Here is a 15,062-nt window from a genome sequence, read left to right as displayed (position 1 = left end):
GTGTGTGTGTACATGTATGTATATGTATACATATGTATGTATGTATGTGTGTGTACATACATATGTATACATATACATACATGTACACACACTTTTTTTTTTGGGGGTAAAATCGAGTGTATTTATATTCTCATAGATTTACAAGATGGGAAGTCTCCCACACACTAACATTAGACTCCAAAAGAGAGCCCAATGGAAAAACTCAAAAATAGATAGAGAACACTTCAAGGCTAGTAGCATCCAAGTCCCTTGCAGCAAAACTGTCATATAAGGATTGCTTGAGGGACATTTTGAAGAAAATATATGCTTGAGGAAACTGTTGACCCATCCTAGAATGCAGTCTCTGTGTCCAAATGGTCCATAGTACCCAAAAGCGAGTCCAGTGAAAGAAGAGGAGGAATGGAGACATTTGAGATGAGAGGCATCCAAACATCCAAAAAAGTTTCCCAAATCTGATAGAGGGAAACCGAAGCCGCAGCAAATGAGAAATATGAGTGATCAATATGCGAGATTGTGGGCAAGACCATAATAGGTGAGGAATTGTTTCACAGTGATGAGAGCAACGGGGGCAGGAGGGGGAAGCAATGCGGCGTGCTACCAATTTCGCCCCAATGGAAAAAGCTCCCACTATACATCTCCAAAAGAAAAGCCTCTGTTTCAATGGCAATTTGGCTTTCCAGATTTTCATGAGTCGTGATTGCCACCAACATAGAGGCCTATCCAAATTCCAAAGAGTGTTGGCATGCTTGTCAATCCATGGCGGTGGAAGAAGAAATCTATAGACCTTCGAGGACGTCAGATTGTGCATTGAGAGCGTAGGGGTAGCAGGAGGTAAGGAAGTCAAATTCCAGTCCAGTAATCTGTCCTGTACAAACAGTGGAGGGACCGGAACAAATGGCTGCAACATAGTTGAAAGAATTTTCCAAATGGACCTATGATATAGACCCAAGGAGAATGTCCTGCAAGCTTGTGGAAATGAAAGCATACAACCTTGTTGATCCACAACATCGCCAACAAATCTTATGCCCAATTTCATGAGATTGTATGCTTTAATAGTGTTGGGGTAAAGGCTCTATGGCCACCCAAGTACAGTTAAGTACACTTAATACTTTATTTGTTAAGTACACTAAGTACACCGTACTTAGTGTTGTAACCTTATCCTTTCATATAAAAGCTTCATTGTGTGCTAGGGGAGGTACACACATACCTTTTATCCCCACACTTCTTGTTGCTTGTTCTGCTTGTGTGTGTGTGTGTGCTCTCTCACACTCTCCCTTCCACAACTGGTATCAGAGCCCAAACGTGGGTGTGCCCAAAAGTGGGACTTACCAACAGCCAAGGGGCACCGCCAGCCATCGCTAGGCATTATCGACATCCTGCAAAACTTGCCTCCTTTCAGCCTTGTCGATCAGCCATCGTCAGGCCCAGCCAACGCTAGGCTCAGTTCCGACGCCGTCAGCCACCAGCCAACGGCATCTCAGCTGCTAGCGCTGCGCTAGCAGCCCTTTCATATCGCAACGCTAGCCAGGGCCAGCAGGCCACCGACGCCAGCGATCACCGACGCCAGCGACCAGCAGGCCACTAACGCCAGCGATCAGCGGCGCCAGCCAGGGCCAGCAGGCCACCGACGCCAGCGGCCAGCAGGCCATCGACGCCAGCAGCTACCGGTGCTAGCCAGGGCCAGCAGGCCACCGACGCTAGCGGCCAGCAGGCCACCGACGCCAGAGGCCAGCAAGCCACCAGCAATCAACGGCGCCAGACAGTGACGCCATCGACTCACCAGCAACCACCGACGCTAGCCCGGGCCAAGGCCACCATCAAATCCGACGTTAGCGCCATACGTGGCCACAGGTTCACGTTATGGCTGGAGAGCTCGGGGACAGGTTGTCCTTTTCTGGTTCCTTGTGTTGTCAGTGAGGTAGATCTGCAGATCTACCCCTGGAAGCTTGAAATTGACTTTTTTGAACAGTCAAATAGTCAAATACTGACTCTGTACTTTCTGGTACAGTCGGGGACTGTCCTGTGTCAACAGCTTTGAATGAATTCAGTCACGGTACAGAGGTACAGAGTACAAAGTACACTGCTGTTTTTCACTGTGTATGCAGGGCAGATGCTTCTGTAAATTCAGAATCTTGCTGTTTGTACAATGGTGCATTAAATGATGCAAACAGAGTTGCTGTTCAGAAACTGCAGCCAGCAGTAAACAGTGATAAATCTCTGTTTAAGTGGGAGATACAGTGCAAGCGCAGTTCCTGTTTGTTCCGCTGCAGGAATTGGATCTTTGAGCACAGTTCAAGTGCAAGTGTGTACTTGGTTTGCAGGAAGTCAGGCACCTAAGTGTGGGTTATATTTCTTGCTGATTATAATGGCTTCATCCTCGGAATCTTCTCTTCTCAATATTAAAAAGTTACAGGGTGCTGCTAACTACCCAATGTGGAAAAAGATGGTCCTGAATGTTCTAATTCTCAGGCAGTTTCATGCTCCTATTATACACAAAGGTGTGAAGCCCACTGGCACATCTGATGATGCTTGGGCACTAGCTGATCTGTCAGCAAAGTCCATAATTGAATTGTCACTCCATGAGAGTGTTGTTTGGAATGTGGATGGTGAGAAAACAGCCTGGGGTGTGTGGAAAAAGCTACAGGACACATATGAGCAGCAGAGTGTAGCTACAAAGATATATTGGCTGCGCAAGTTCTTCAATCTGAAGATGAAAGAAGGGACCTCCATGGATGCACATCTCAATGAGTTTAATTCAATTGTCACTCAACTTGCAAATCAAAAATATGTGGTGGATGAGAAAACCAAGGGTATGGCACTCTTGATTTCTCTTCCTGAAAGTTGGGATACATTCACCACAGCTGTAACAAATGCAAACACTTTCATAAGTTTTTCAGATATCACAGGGCTGATTTTGCAAGAAGAGCAGAAGCTGAAAGCTCAAGATGCAGTAAAGCCTAACAATGCCTTAAATGCAAGGGGGAGAAGTCAGCAAAGAGGCAAATCTCAGGAAAGGGGAAAAGGGAGGAGCAAGTCCCGCTCCAACAAAGATGTTGAGTGCTACTACTGTGGTAAAAAGGGACATACTAAAAAGCAGTGCTTTAAACTGAAAAATGATAAGAGAGACAAAGCCAAAAATACTGATGCGTCAGATGCAAAAGCAATTGTACCAATAAGCAATGGTAAGAGCAGTGTGAAGATTGAAGAGCTTCATTCTACACACGGTTATGACAGTGAGGGAGAGGTTCTATTTCTCTCTACTTTGGATGCTCATTCTCTCCATGCAGGAAATCTTGCAGACATGCACTCTTGGATCATTGACTCAGGTGCCTCATTCCATGTTACACCTTACAAAGAATTGTTTGTAAGATATGCGGCAGGCAGTAATGGAGTCGTTTTTCTAGGGGATAATCATGCATGCAGTATTGTTGGTATTGGAGATGTCAGGCTTGTATTTGCTGATGGTACTCAGCTTATGCTTCAAAATGTTAGGCATGTACCCGAAGTCAAGAAAAATCTGATTTCTACTGGCATGTTGGATGATGAAGGTTTCGTGACCAGCTTTGGTCATGGTTTCTGGAAGGTTACCAAAGGTGCCCTGGTTGTTGCCAGAGGCTCTAAGGTTGACACAATGTATACTCTTCATGCTAAAGTATGTAATCATGCTGATATTCATGCCACCGAGCTGCCGAATATTTCTATGTGGCATAGCCGGATGGGACATATGAGCATAAGTGGAATGGAGCAATTGGCTCGCCTTGGCTACTTACCGTCTCTTAAATTTTCTGATTTAAAGTTTTGTGAGCACTGCATATATGGTAGACAGTTACAGTGTCCTCATAAAAGGAGATTAGGACATAAAGATGCTCAACTTGAGCTTGTGCATACAGATGTGTGTGAGATGCCTAGTCTTTCACTTGGAGGTGCACGGTACTTTGTCACATTTATAGATGATTCCACAAGGAAGGTGTGGTTGTATCCTCTTCGATTGAAGAGCGATGTCTTTCCAGTGTTTCAGAAATGGCTTGCTATGGTTGAGAACCAAACAGGCAGAAAACTAAAGGCTTTGCGGTCAGATAATGGTGGGGAGTATATGTCTAATGCATTCAATGCATTTTGTGATGCTAGAGGTATTAAAAGAGAACTCACTGCCCCCTACAATCCAGCGCAAAATGGCACTGCAGAGCGTATGAATAGAACCATACAGGAAAAGTCTCGCTCTATGATGTCACATGCTGCTTTACCTCATGGATTTTGGGCTGAAGCTGTAAAAACAGCAGTACACCTCATCAATAGGTCACCAAATAAAAGACTAGATGGCAGAGTGCCAGAGGAGCTTTGGACAGGAAAACCTCCTTCCTACAAGCACTTGAGGGTCTTTGGCTGCACTGCGTACGTGCACATACGCAGAGAAAATCGCAGCAAGCTTGATCCTAAGTCTCTTAAATGCATTTTTCTTGGATATGGTGACAGTGGTGAGATGGGTTACCGCCTATGGGATCCTGTGAATAAGAAGCTAATACGCAGTAATGATGTCTTATTTGATGAGTCATGTATGTTTAAGGCAGCAGATAAGCCTTCTGATGCTTCAGAGGTTGACACTTATGACTCGGGACATCCTGTACAGTTCAGGCAGGCTGCAAATCAGCCACAACATGATGCTGCAGCAGGTCCAAATGGACAGCCCGCAGTGGCGGAAGATGTACTACGGGACATGCCACCTTTGGAAGACCTTCCACGCCTAATTCTGCAGCCTGATCTCCTAGAACAGCAACCTGTTCTAGATGAGCAGCAAGTTGGACAGCAAGACCAATGGGTCAGAAGGTCCACTAGACAAATGAAACCGCCAGACAGATTTGTACCAGGAGCAGATTTTATTATGCTTACAGATTGTGGAGAACCCTCCTGTTACAAGGAAGCAGTGCAAATGCATGATAAAAGGCTATGGGAACTAGCCATGAAGTCTGAAATGGACAGTCTCCATAAAAATGGTACTTGGGAATTGGTGCAGTTGCCTAAAGGCATGAAGGTACTGCCATGCAAGTGGGTGTATAGATTGAAAGTCACACTTGGAGCTAAGCCAAGGTATAAAGCCAGGTTGGTTGCCAAGGGCTTTAAGCAGGAGTATGGTGTTGATTTTGATGAGATCTTTTCTCCAGTGGTTAAGATGACCACACTCAGGATTGTACTTGCTTTGGTTGCATGTGAGAATTTGGAATTATGCCAAATGGATGTGAAGACAGCCTTTCTTCACGGTGATCTTCATGAGGAGATCTACATGCAACAGCCAGAAGGATTTGCAGTCAAGGGCAAGGAGTCACTTGTATGCAAGCTTAAAAAGAGCCTTTACGGGCTGAAACAGGCACCAAGGGAATGGTATAAGAAATTTGATACTTTCATGAAGTCCCAAGGTTTCAGGAGAAGTGATGACGATCACTGCTTATATATCAAAAGGGCTGCAAATGGCAGCTTAATCATTCTCATTTTATATGTGGATGACATGCTTATTGCTGGTAAAGCTCGTAAGGAGCTTGATGACCTTAAAAAAGGATTGCATGAGGCCTTTGATATGAAGGACCTTGGTGATGCAAATCACATACTGGGAATGCGGATACGGAGAGACAGGGGACAGCGTTTGTTGTATTTGTCTCAGACCGAATATATTGGCAAAGTATTGCACAGGTTTCATATGGAGGGGGGGAAGACCCTTAGTTCTCCATTGCCTCCGTATGTGAAACTCAGTGCAATGGACAGCCCACACTCAGATGCTGATAAAGCTGAAATGGCCAAGATTCCGTATGCTTCAGCTTGTGGCAGTCTCATGTATGCCATGGTTGCTACCAGACCTGATATTGCGTTTGCAGTGGGAGTGGTTAGCAGATATATGGCAAATCCAGGCAAGAAGCATTGGAATGCAGTGAAAGGTATCATGAGATACCTGAAGGGCACACAGGAGTTGTGCATATGCTTTGGTAAGAGAGATGCAAAGGTCCATGGTTATGTGGATTCAGATTTTGCTGGTCATCCCGATAACCGGAAATCTACTACCGGTTATGTTTATACATTCACTGGAGGTGCAGTGTCATGGATGTCAAGGATGCAACAGTGCATAGCCTTGTCTACTACAGAAGCTGAATATATTGCAGCCACAGAGGCATGCAAAGAGGCCTTATGGTTATCTCGGCTAGTGGGAGATTTGGGCATTACAGGTGATATTCCATTGTTGCATTGTGACATTCAGAGTGCTATTCAGTTGGCACACAATCCTGTCTTTCATGCAAAGACAAAGCACATTGATGTGAAGTATCACTTCATCAGGGAAGTGATAGATGATAAGCTGATTCAGCTTGTCAAGATTCACACAGATGATAATCTAGCAGATCTGTTGACAAAAGGCTTGCCTGCAGAGCGGTTTGCACATTGCCGACAGTTGATGGGTATAGGTTGAGCCTCATTTATTTTTACTTGAGGGCATATTGCCTTTAAGTGGGAGGTTGTTGGGGTAAAGGCTCTATGGCCACCCAAGTACAGTTAAGTACACTTAATACTTCATTTGTTAAGTACACTAAGTACACCGTACTTAGTGTTGTAACCTTATCCTTTCATATAAAAGCTTCATTGTGTGCTAGGGGAGGTACACACATACCTTTTATCCCCACACTTCTTGTTGCTTGTTCTGCTTGTGTGTGTGTGTGTGCTCTCTCACACTCTCCCTTCCACAAATAGGTGCCTGTAAAGCGAGAGGCAATTCAAACACCTTGCTCCAATGGATGCTTTCCAAGCGAAGAGAATTACCATGATGAGAAGAAGCACCTGTCCATTTTGCATATGAGAGAATTCTCTTCCAATCATGAATAAAAGCATTAGAAACAGGGCAACCAGGAATTTTCCCCTGAAATGTGGTCATGACTGCTTTCCAGTGATCTGTAATCCAATGCCCATATGCATGAGACGCCATGTTTCCACACATTGCTGCTAACATAATAGCCCATGGCTGTTTTTGCTGAAAAAAATCAGCAATCATAGTACTCTTTCTTGCCAACATATGAACCTGGAGATTGAGAATATTCAGCCCCCCATGAGTCTTGGGTGAACAAATAGACTGCATAGGTAGTAGTCGCAAAGCCTTTTTATGAGATTTGCTTTTCCAAAATATCTCCATAGCCTGAGACATATAGGAAGCCAAATGCTTGAAAGACTAGGGAAGAAGAGGCAAATAAAATTGCACATATGCCATAATGATGGACTGTACTATCCGAAGTCGAACATGTAAAGGCCAAGTGGACAAATGCCAGTATTCCAGCTTCTTGTTGATCTTTTGAAGCACCCATTTGAGCTGTTGTTGCGGGGTAATATTCCACCCAATGGGGTAGCCTAGATGCCTCACAATAGTGTGGGAAGAAATAATGTGACTTGGCCAGAGAAGTGCATGCCAATCAGCTTCTTTCAAAGCTAGATGTTTTGATTTGTGAAAATTGATTTGCAGTCCAGCAGCTATGCCAAAGTCATTCAGTGTATGCATCAAGTGAGAAAGGTCACTTTGAGAATTCCTGGGCATAAAGTATGAATCATCAGCATATGCCTGTGCCAGAAATGACTGTGCCCCTGGAATTCGCAAGCCATGAAGCTGTCCTGTATCTGCAAGATAGTCCATATGCAACAGTAACGGATGGGTAGCAATGGCATACAGTAAAGAACTAAGGGGGCAACCGTGTCTCACTGAGCCGGTCATAGTCCAGGTTCTTGACAACCCACCACCAAGCAAGCACTGCGCTGTGGCCTGAGAATAGAGCCAGTAGATGATATGGACGAGCCGAGGGCCAAATCATAATTTATGCATGGTCTGAGAGATAAAATCCCAGTGGACAGTATCAAATGCTTTCGCAATGTCTACTTGCAGAATGAGAACGTCTTGTGGCATACTCAATCGCAAGCAAAGCATTGGAGATATTGTCAGTGATCTGCCTTCTGGGGACAAACCCATACTGTCTAGGATGAAGTCCTGCTTGCAGAAAGAATCGAACTCTGAGGACAATCATTTTAGCAATGAGTTTGTAAATAACAGGCATGAGAGATATAGGCCTCCAATCAGCCATCGTCTCACACAAGCTTTTTTTGGGAATCAATTTGACTAGGCCATGTTTCCAGGATGGGGGAAGAGATTGTTCTGCCCAAGCATGATTGATCATTAGAAGAAGAGTGTTTTTGAGATCACCCCAAAATGCGCGGAAAAATTCAACAGTCAATCCATCCCAACCAGGAGAGCTGCTTTTGCGTAGATGACTCAAAGCATCATCAAGTTCACTAAACATAAAAGGCTGCTCCAATGCATGAGCCTGTTCCCGAGACAAAATGGGCTGGACATGCATAAGAAATTGAGACCTAGCTGTATCCACTTGCATCACATGATCAGGTTGAAGAGAAAGGAGATGCTGGAAATGACTAGAACATTGCGATTCCAATTCTGATTTGGAAGTGGTCCAAGTGCCATCATCTTTCTTGATCCTGCAAATATCCTCCTTTCGCCTATCCGCATGAAGACTTTTAAAAAAGGCTTTGGAGGAACAGCCCTTATCCAAAAGGGGTTTCATGCGAGCTCGGATTTGCCATTTCTTTAATTTGCAAAGATCATTTTGGTGGATGATATGAACCGCATAAGCATAAGAATCCTGCTCAGAAGAGGTAAGCTGCCTATGAGAACTGATTGCATCCATTTGCTGCTTGTGAGACTGAGCCCATTTCAGCTTGAGCCTGAGGTTTCCCATGTAACTCCGTCCATAATCTTGAATAACAGCCTGTAAGCGATGAGCAAGACTGATCCAAGCAAAATCCATACCCTCCTGAGCATGTAAGAGGAGGGGACGGACAGCCACTCTCACCATGTTTTGAAATTGTTGATGAAGCAAATAAGCACTATTAACATGGAGGAGGCGACGACCAAAGAAAGGCATATCATCTATTAAACGTGCTATTGATAATGTCAAGCATACTGGAAAATGATTAGAGAGCAAGAGGGAATGATCAACCCAAAGTGTACATGTAAAATCAGCATACTGCTGAGCATGCAGCAAATACCATCTGTCAAGTCGAGCCAGTAATGAGTAAAGGCATTGTGATGATATGTATAACCCATATCTCTGTCCCTTGTTGAGAGCCATAAATCTTCTGCATGCAGGGATGAGAGCATATCTTCCCAATGTCGGAGCTCAGTGGGGATCATGTGAGAACGGTGAGTTGTATTATCTTGAGTGGCAGGCGAGTTGTTGAAGTCTCCACACAAAAAAGCATTGGACAGCCATGGATATTGTTTAAGGGAGTCCCACATTTGAGCTCTAGTCACAAAGGTTTGTGAAGCATAAACAGATGCTATTTCATAGAGATCAGCCTGCCAGATGCACCTGATCGCCATCCATCGATTCTGAGGGTCATTGTAAGCAACCGTGGGCTGCATATCATGTTTGACCAGCATGCAGACCCCGAAAAGTGCATTGTACCAGCATAAAAAATATCATAACCAGCATAGTGGCCTTGCTGGCCAGCCAAGAAGTGTTGATTGTGTTCCTGTAAAGAGATCACATCGGGATGCATTCTATGTACATAATGCCAGAAAAGTCTCCACTTATTGACATTACAAAGACCCTGAACATTGTATGTAATGCAAGTAATTGAAGTAGACATAGAAGATATGTACAGTCAAACCAAAAAGCAGAGTAAAGTATAAGCTGTCAGGCCTCAGCCATGACATCAACATCCACCTGGCCTCCTGGATCATTAGCTCTATGATCCTCATCATTGTCACATACTGGGATGCCCCTTTTTAACACCTCAACCCACAGTTGAGAAGCAAGGCTGTCAGCAGGGGTAGAGGTCTGACCAGGGGTAGAAGTTGAAGCATCCCAATGGCGAGATTGTAACGGACGTGGTTTGAGAGCGAATGCCTTTTTGGGTTGCTGCCAGGCACCCTGGGTAGAGGCATGAGATTCTGAAATTTTGCCCTTCCCCTTATCCTTTTGCTTAGCTGAAACCTGAACCACATTTTCTTTGGAAGGGATAGATTTGGATGCAACATCACCCAGTTTGGTAGGCATAGCCTTAGACGCCGGAGCATAAGTAGGGGAAGGAGTATTTTCTGGAGCAATAGCTGTAGGTGGGAGCTGATGCAGAACTGCAGGACACTGTGAGGCTAGGTGGCCAAACTTATGGCATGTGAAACAAGCACCTGCAAAAACTCCCCATTTCAAATCAAAGTATTTTTCACCGAGGGGAACATCCTCCACTTCTACCGCAATGGAAGGAGGGGTTGGGTGATCTGTATCCCAAAGAATACAAAAGCGATTGCGATTACCCGAAGGGCGGGGTGGGCATACAACTTGCCCCAAAGTGGCTGCCAAACTTGGTAACTCAGCCCTCATATAGTCCGGGAAATCCACTATCTCAACCCATACAATGCAGTGATGTCGAATGAGGCTGTGGTAATCCTTATTTGGCGACCATGGCATGACATGCAACATTTGTCTGCCATAGAATAAGGGCGACATCTCCAATATCTGCTGACGATATGAGGCATCCGAAAAATGCACTTCATAAAAACCCCTGGAAGCAAAATATACTCCTTCAACAAAGCAGTTGAGCCAATTTCACCCCATTGGGTGGAATATTACCCCGCAACAACAGCTCAAATGGGTGCTTCAAAAGATCAACAAGAAGCTGGAATACCGGCATTTGTCCACTTTGCCTTCACATGTTCGACTTCGGATAGTACAGTCCATCATTATGGCATATGTGCAATTTTATTTGCCTCTTCTTCCCTGGTCTTTCAAGCATTTGGCTTCCTATATGTCTCAGGCTATGGAGATATTTTGGAAAAGCAAATCTCATAAAAAGGCTTTGCGACTACTACCTATGCAGTCTATTTGTTCACCCAAGACTCATGGGGGGCTGAATATTCTCAATCTCCAGGTTCATATGTTGGCAAGAAAGAGTACGATGATTGCTGATTTTTTTCAGCAAAAACAGCCATGGGCTATTATGTTAGCAGCAATGTGTGGAAACATGGCATCTCATGCATATGGGCATTGGATTACAGATCACTGGGAAGCAGTCATGACCACATTTCAGGGGAAAATTCCTGGTTTCCCTGTTTCTAATGCTTTTATTCATGATTGGAAGAGAATTCTCTCATATGCAAAATGGACAGGTGCTTCTTCTCATCATGGTAATTCTCTTCGCTTGGAAAGCATTCATTGGAGCAAGGTGTTTGAATTGCCTCTCGCTTTACAGGCACCTATTAAAGCATACAATCTCATGAAATTGGGCATAAGATTTGTTGGCGATGTTGTGGATCAACAAGGTTGTATGCTTTCATTTCCACAAGGTTGCAGGACATTCTCCTTGGGTCTACATCATAGGTCCATTTGGAGAATTCTTTCAACTATGTTGCAGCCATTTGTTTCGGTCCCTCCACTGTTTGTACAGGACAGATTACTGGACTGGAATTTGACTTCCTTACCTCCTGCTACCCATACGCTCTCAATGCACAATCTGACCTCCTCGAAGGTCTACAGATTTCTTCTTCCACCGCCATGGATTGACAAGCATGCCAACACTCTTTGGAATTTGGATAGGCCTCTATCTTGGTGGCAATCACGACTCATGAAAATCTGGAAAGCGAAATTGCCATTGAAACAGAGGCTTTTCTTTTGGAGATGTGTAGTGGGAGCTTTTTCCATTGGGGCGAAATTGGCAGCACGCTGCATTGCTTCCCTCTCCTGCTCCCGTTGCTCTCATCACTGTGAAACAGTTCCTCGCCTATTATGGTCTTGCCCACACTCTTGCATATTGATTACTCATATTTCTCATTCGGTGCGTCTTTGGTTTTCCTCTATCAGATTTGGGAAACTTTTCTGGGTGTTTGGATGCCTCTCATCTCAGATGTCTCCATTCCTTCTCTTCTTTCACTGGACTCGCTTTTGGGTACTATGGACCATTTGGACACAGAGACTGCATTCTAGGATGGGTCAACAGTTTCCTCAAGCATATATTTTCTTCAAAATGTCCCTCAAGCAATCCTTATATGACAGTTTTGCTGCAAGGGACTTGGATGCTACTAGCCTTGAAGTGTTCTCTATCTGTTTTTGAGTTTTTCCATTGGGCTCTCTTTTGGAGTCTAATGTTAGTGTGTGGGAGACTTCCCATCTTGTAAATTTATGAGAATATAAATAGACTGGATTTTACCAAAAAAAGTGTGTGTGTGTCATAGTAGCTAGTCCCTGCTATGCGTGATGGAGTTTATGGTTTTCAATCTTATGAGTGACTATCGTGAGATTGAAACTGCACTAAGTTGTGTTTTTAGAGAATGAGTTTGGGAATGTTTTTGGATTCATCTAGGTATATGCTTCTGCCGTATTAGCGGACATGCAAATTTCACCTTGTGAAGTTTTCGTCCAAGTTGCGGCCTATTGGTATTGCAATAATTCTTTCTATCTTAAATGGTGCATTGCCCTATCAACTAGATTTAGATGCTCGTTCGGGAGAGACTAAAATGAAATCGTTTAGACTTCACAAGCAGCTGTAGCTTGAATGAAGAGATTTTGGACTACTTTTTGATTAGCCTTCTCCTTTAGTGCTAGCCTTCGTCATGGCTGAGTTTGCCCTACACCTCCGGAGTGCCGACAGAAACGCAGTACAAAGACTTTGTATAAATGGATGCTCAAGTATGTGTGGGTGTGTGGATTTGTATGTGTGAGAGCATATTTTTATACTATGGTCTACACCCACTGTTGGGCGTTGATGACGTTAGTGGGGATGTCATAGTAGCTAGTCCCTGCTATGCATGATGGAGTTTATGGTTTTCAATCTTATGAGTGACTATTGTGAGATTGAAACTGCACGATGTTGTGTTTTTAGAGGATGAGTTTGGGAATGTTTCTGGATTCATCTAGGCACACACACACACACACACACACACACACACACACACACACACACACACACACACACATGCATATAATATATAAATATATGAATATATAAAAATAAATAAATAAATAAATAAATAAATAAATAAATAAATATGTATGTATGTATGTATGTATTGTTGGAAACTGAGTATGGGAGGAGCAAAAAGTGTGAGTGGAAATCTTGTTGTTAGGAACTTCACTGTAATTATTAGTTAATTTTAGCATTTTGGGAATCTCCTTAACATTGCTTTTTTTTACTTGAGCATCTACTTGCAGGTTTAAGCACAAAAAGGCAATGCACTTTTTCAACAAGTTGATGTTTACACTGTTGTCAAGTAATAGTGGGATTGCCCCAAGGCTACATTGAAGGATTTCATGTTAATGTTGTACTTTTGTAATGAAGGCCGAAAGTTGGCCATTTAGTGAGGGTTAGGATTATTAGTACTCATGGATGTTTGCAAGCTAGAGAGGTGAAAAGGGTATAAGGAGGTACTACATAAGTACCCTCCCCTCATGTGCAATGTATCTTTTAATGTGACTCCTACCTAATCTATATGCAGCTCCGTTGTTTCCTTCACGTGCAACTGACTCTCTCTCTCTCTCTCTCTCTCTCTCTCTCTCCCCCCCCACTTCTCTTCCTCTCTCTTTCTCTTTCTCCCACTTCTCTTCCTCTCTCTTCTCAAGATTGAGAGTGGGTGGGCTGAGGGCACATCTAGAGAGGGACACATCTCACTCTGTGATTTGTAGTAGATTGAGTCGAAAAAGCACTTTCCTTTCCTGTGCCCCGTGTACTACAAGATCTAAGGTCGTTACCACTATCTTCTCAGGTATGGATTCTAGACCCCTCTTCAGCCTCTTGTCTTTCACGAATTAGACATGTCGTATTCCTCTCCAGCCTCCTATCTTACCCGAATTAGAGATGTTTGGCGAGACACAAAGACCACTTGCTTAGGGGACGTAGATGAGATCAGGTGCTCAGCTAGATCCTACTCAAAGTGTGATCACCGAGTTGTCCAGCTAGATAGAATGGATCAATAGGCCTCAAGGGAGATGGCATAGTGGAGGCCCAGAGCGAGATACATGACAGACCCGTTAGTGGGTCGATGCAGGCCCACAACTAGGAGACCATAGCGGAGGACACACATTGATTGGCATCAATGCCCTATCACGGGTTTTATGCCACCGTAGCCTCACACATCGTTGGGATCTCTTGTGGGCTTGACTCAATTGCTAGCATCCAAACGACCACCGCAGTGATCCCACACCATAGCTTCTATTCTCTCCATGAGCTCAGACTTTTCTTGCACTAGTGTTTCTATGGTTATGTTGTACTCGTCTTGGGTGTAGCTTTGACAAGGCAATATCAATATTCCACTTGCCTTGCAAACCATGTGCTTACCTTGCAAACCAAATACAATGAGCTAAATGGGTAGATGAAGTTTTTGAAAGCTGCCCACGTTTACGGCTTCTAGGATGAATCTTCAACAAGTATGGGCATGGCTCATCATCCATTGGAGGCTGTCATGGTTAGAGGAAAATTACAGCAGTACAGCCCAGGGTTGAAGGCCTTACAGGTGAGGACTGAAGATCCCTGGAATGTTGAGGAAGCACAAGAACTTCTGGTTACGTGTAAGCCTGAATATAGCAGCTATAATGAAGACGATTTCAGCTTATTGCATTCGGGTAGGACAACATAGCCATAGATGCAGTGAATATATAGAAAGGCAATTAATGCTCCTAATGTCGGCAAAAGTGGACAGCAAGGCACGAAGAGGTGTGCAAGGGTAGACTCCAAGTAGACAGCCAATGGCTATGTGTTTTGTGGATCTTGATGATGAGCATGGTTGGGGGCATCAACACTTACATGATCCAAGAGGCGCCACAACATCTGGGGCAAAGAACTACTTTTGACCTAGGTGGCATGCATGTTGGAGAATGTTTTTTTTAACAGCAGGGAGTTTTCGAGTTTAACTCTCAAGTTTAACTCTCACTTGCAATTTTGAGGACAGAATTGTATTGAGCGGGGATGGTTGTAATGAAGCCAAAGTTGGCCAAGTCAGTGGGGGTTAGGATTATTAGTACTTGGGGGTGTTTGCAAAAAAA

The 15,062-nt window shown here is 44.0% G+C and overlaps 1 protein-coding gene across 2 annotated transcripts in view; it reads left to right on the top strand.

Annotated features, from left to right (window-relative positions):
* The window catches only part of AGD2 (Pyridoxal phosphate (PLP)-dependent transferases superfamily protein), a 69,965-nt gene that overhangs the window by 16,633 nt on the left and 38,270 nt on the right, over positions 1-15,062 (top strand). The gene's annotated exons all lie outside the window — the stretch shown is intronic.

The sequence above is a fragment of the Dipteris shenzhenensis genome, chromosome 30 (genome assembly GCF_047967505.1).
Source record: "Dipteris shenzhenensis isolate YYH24624 ecotype China chromosome 30, Dip_SZ_1.0, whole genome shotgun sequence".
In the NCBI taxonomy this organism is placed as follows: Eukaryota; Viridiplantae; Streptophyta; class Polypodiopsida; order Gleicheniales; family Dipteridaceae; genus Dipteris; species Dipteris shenzhenensis.
The sequence above is the reverse complement of the archived record's forward strand: the minus strand, read 5'-3'. Positions and strand labels throughout refer to the sequence as shown.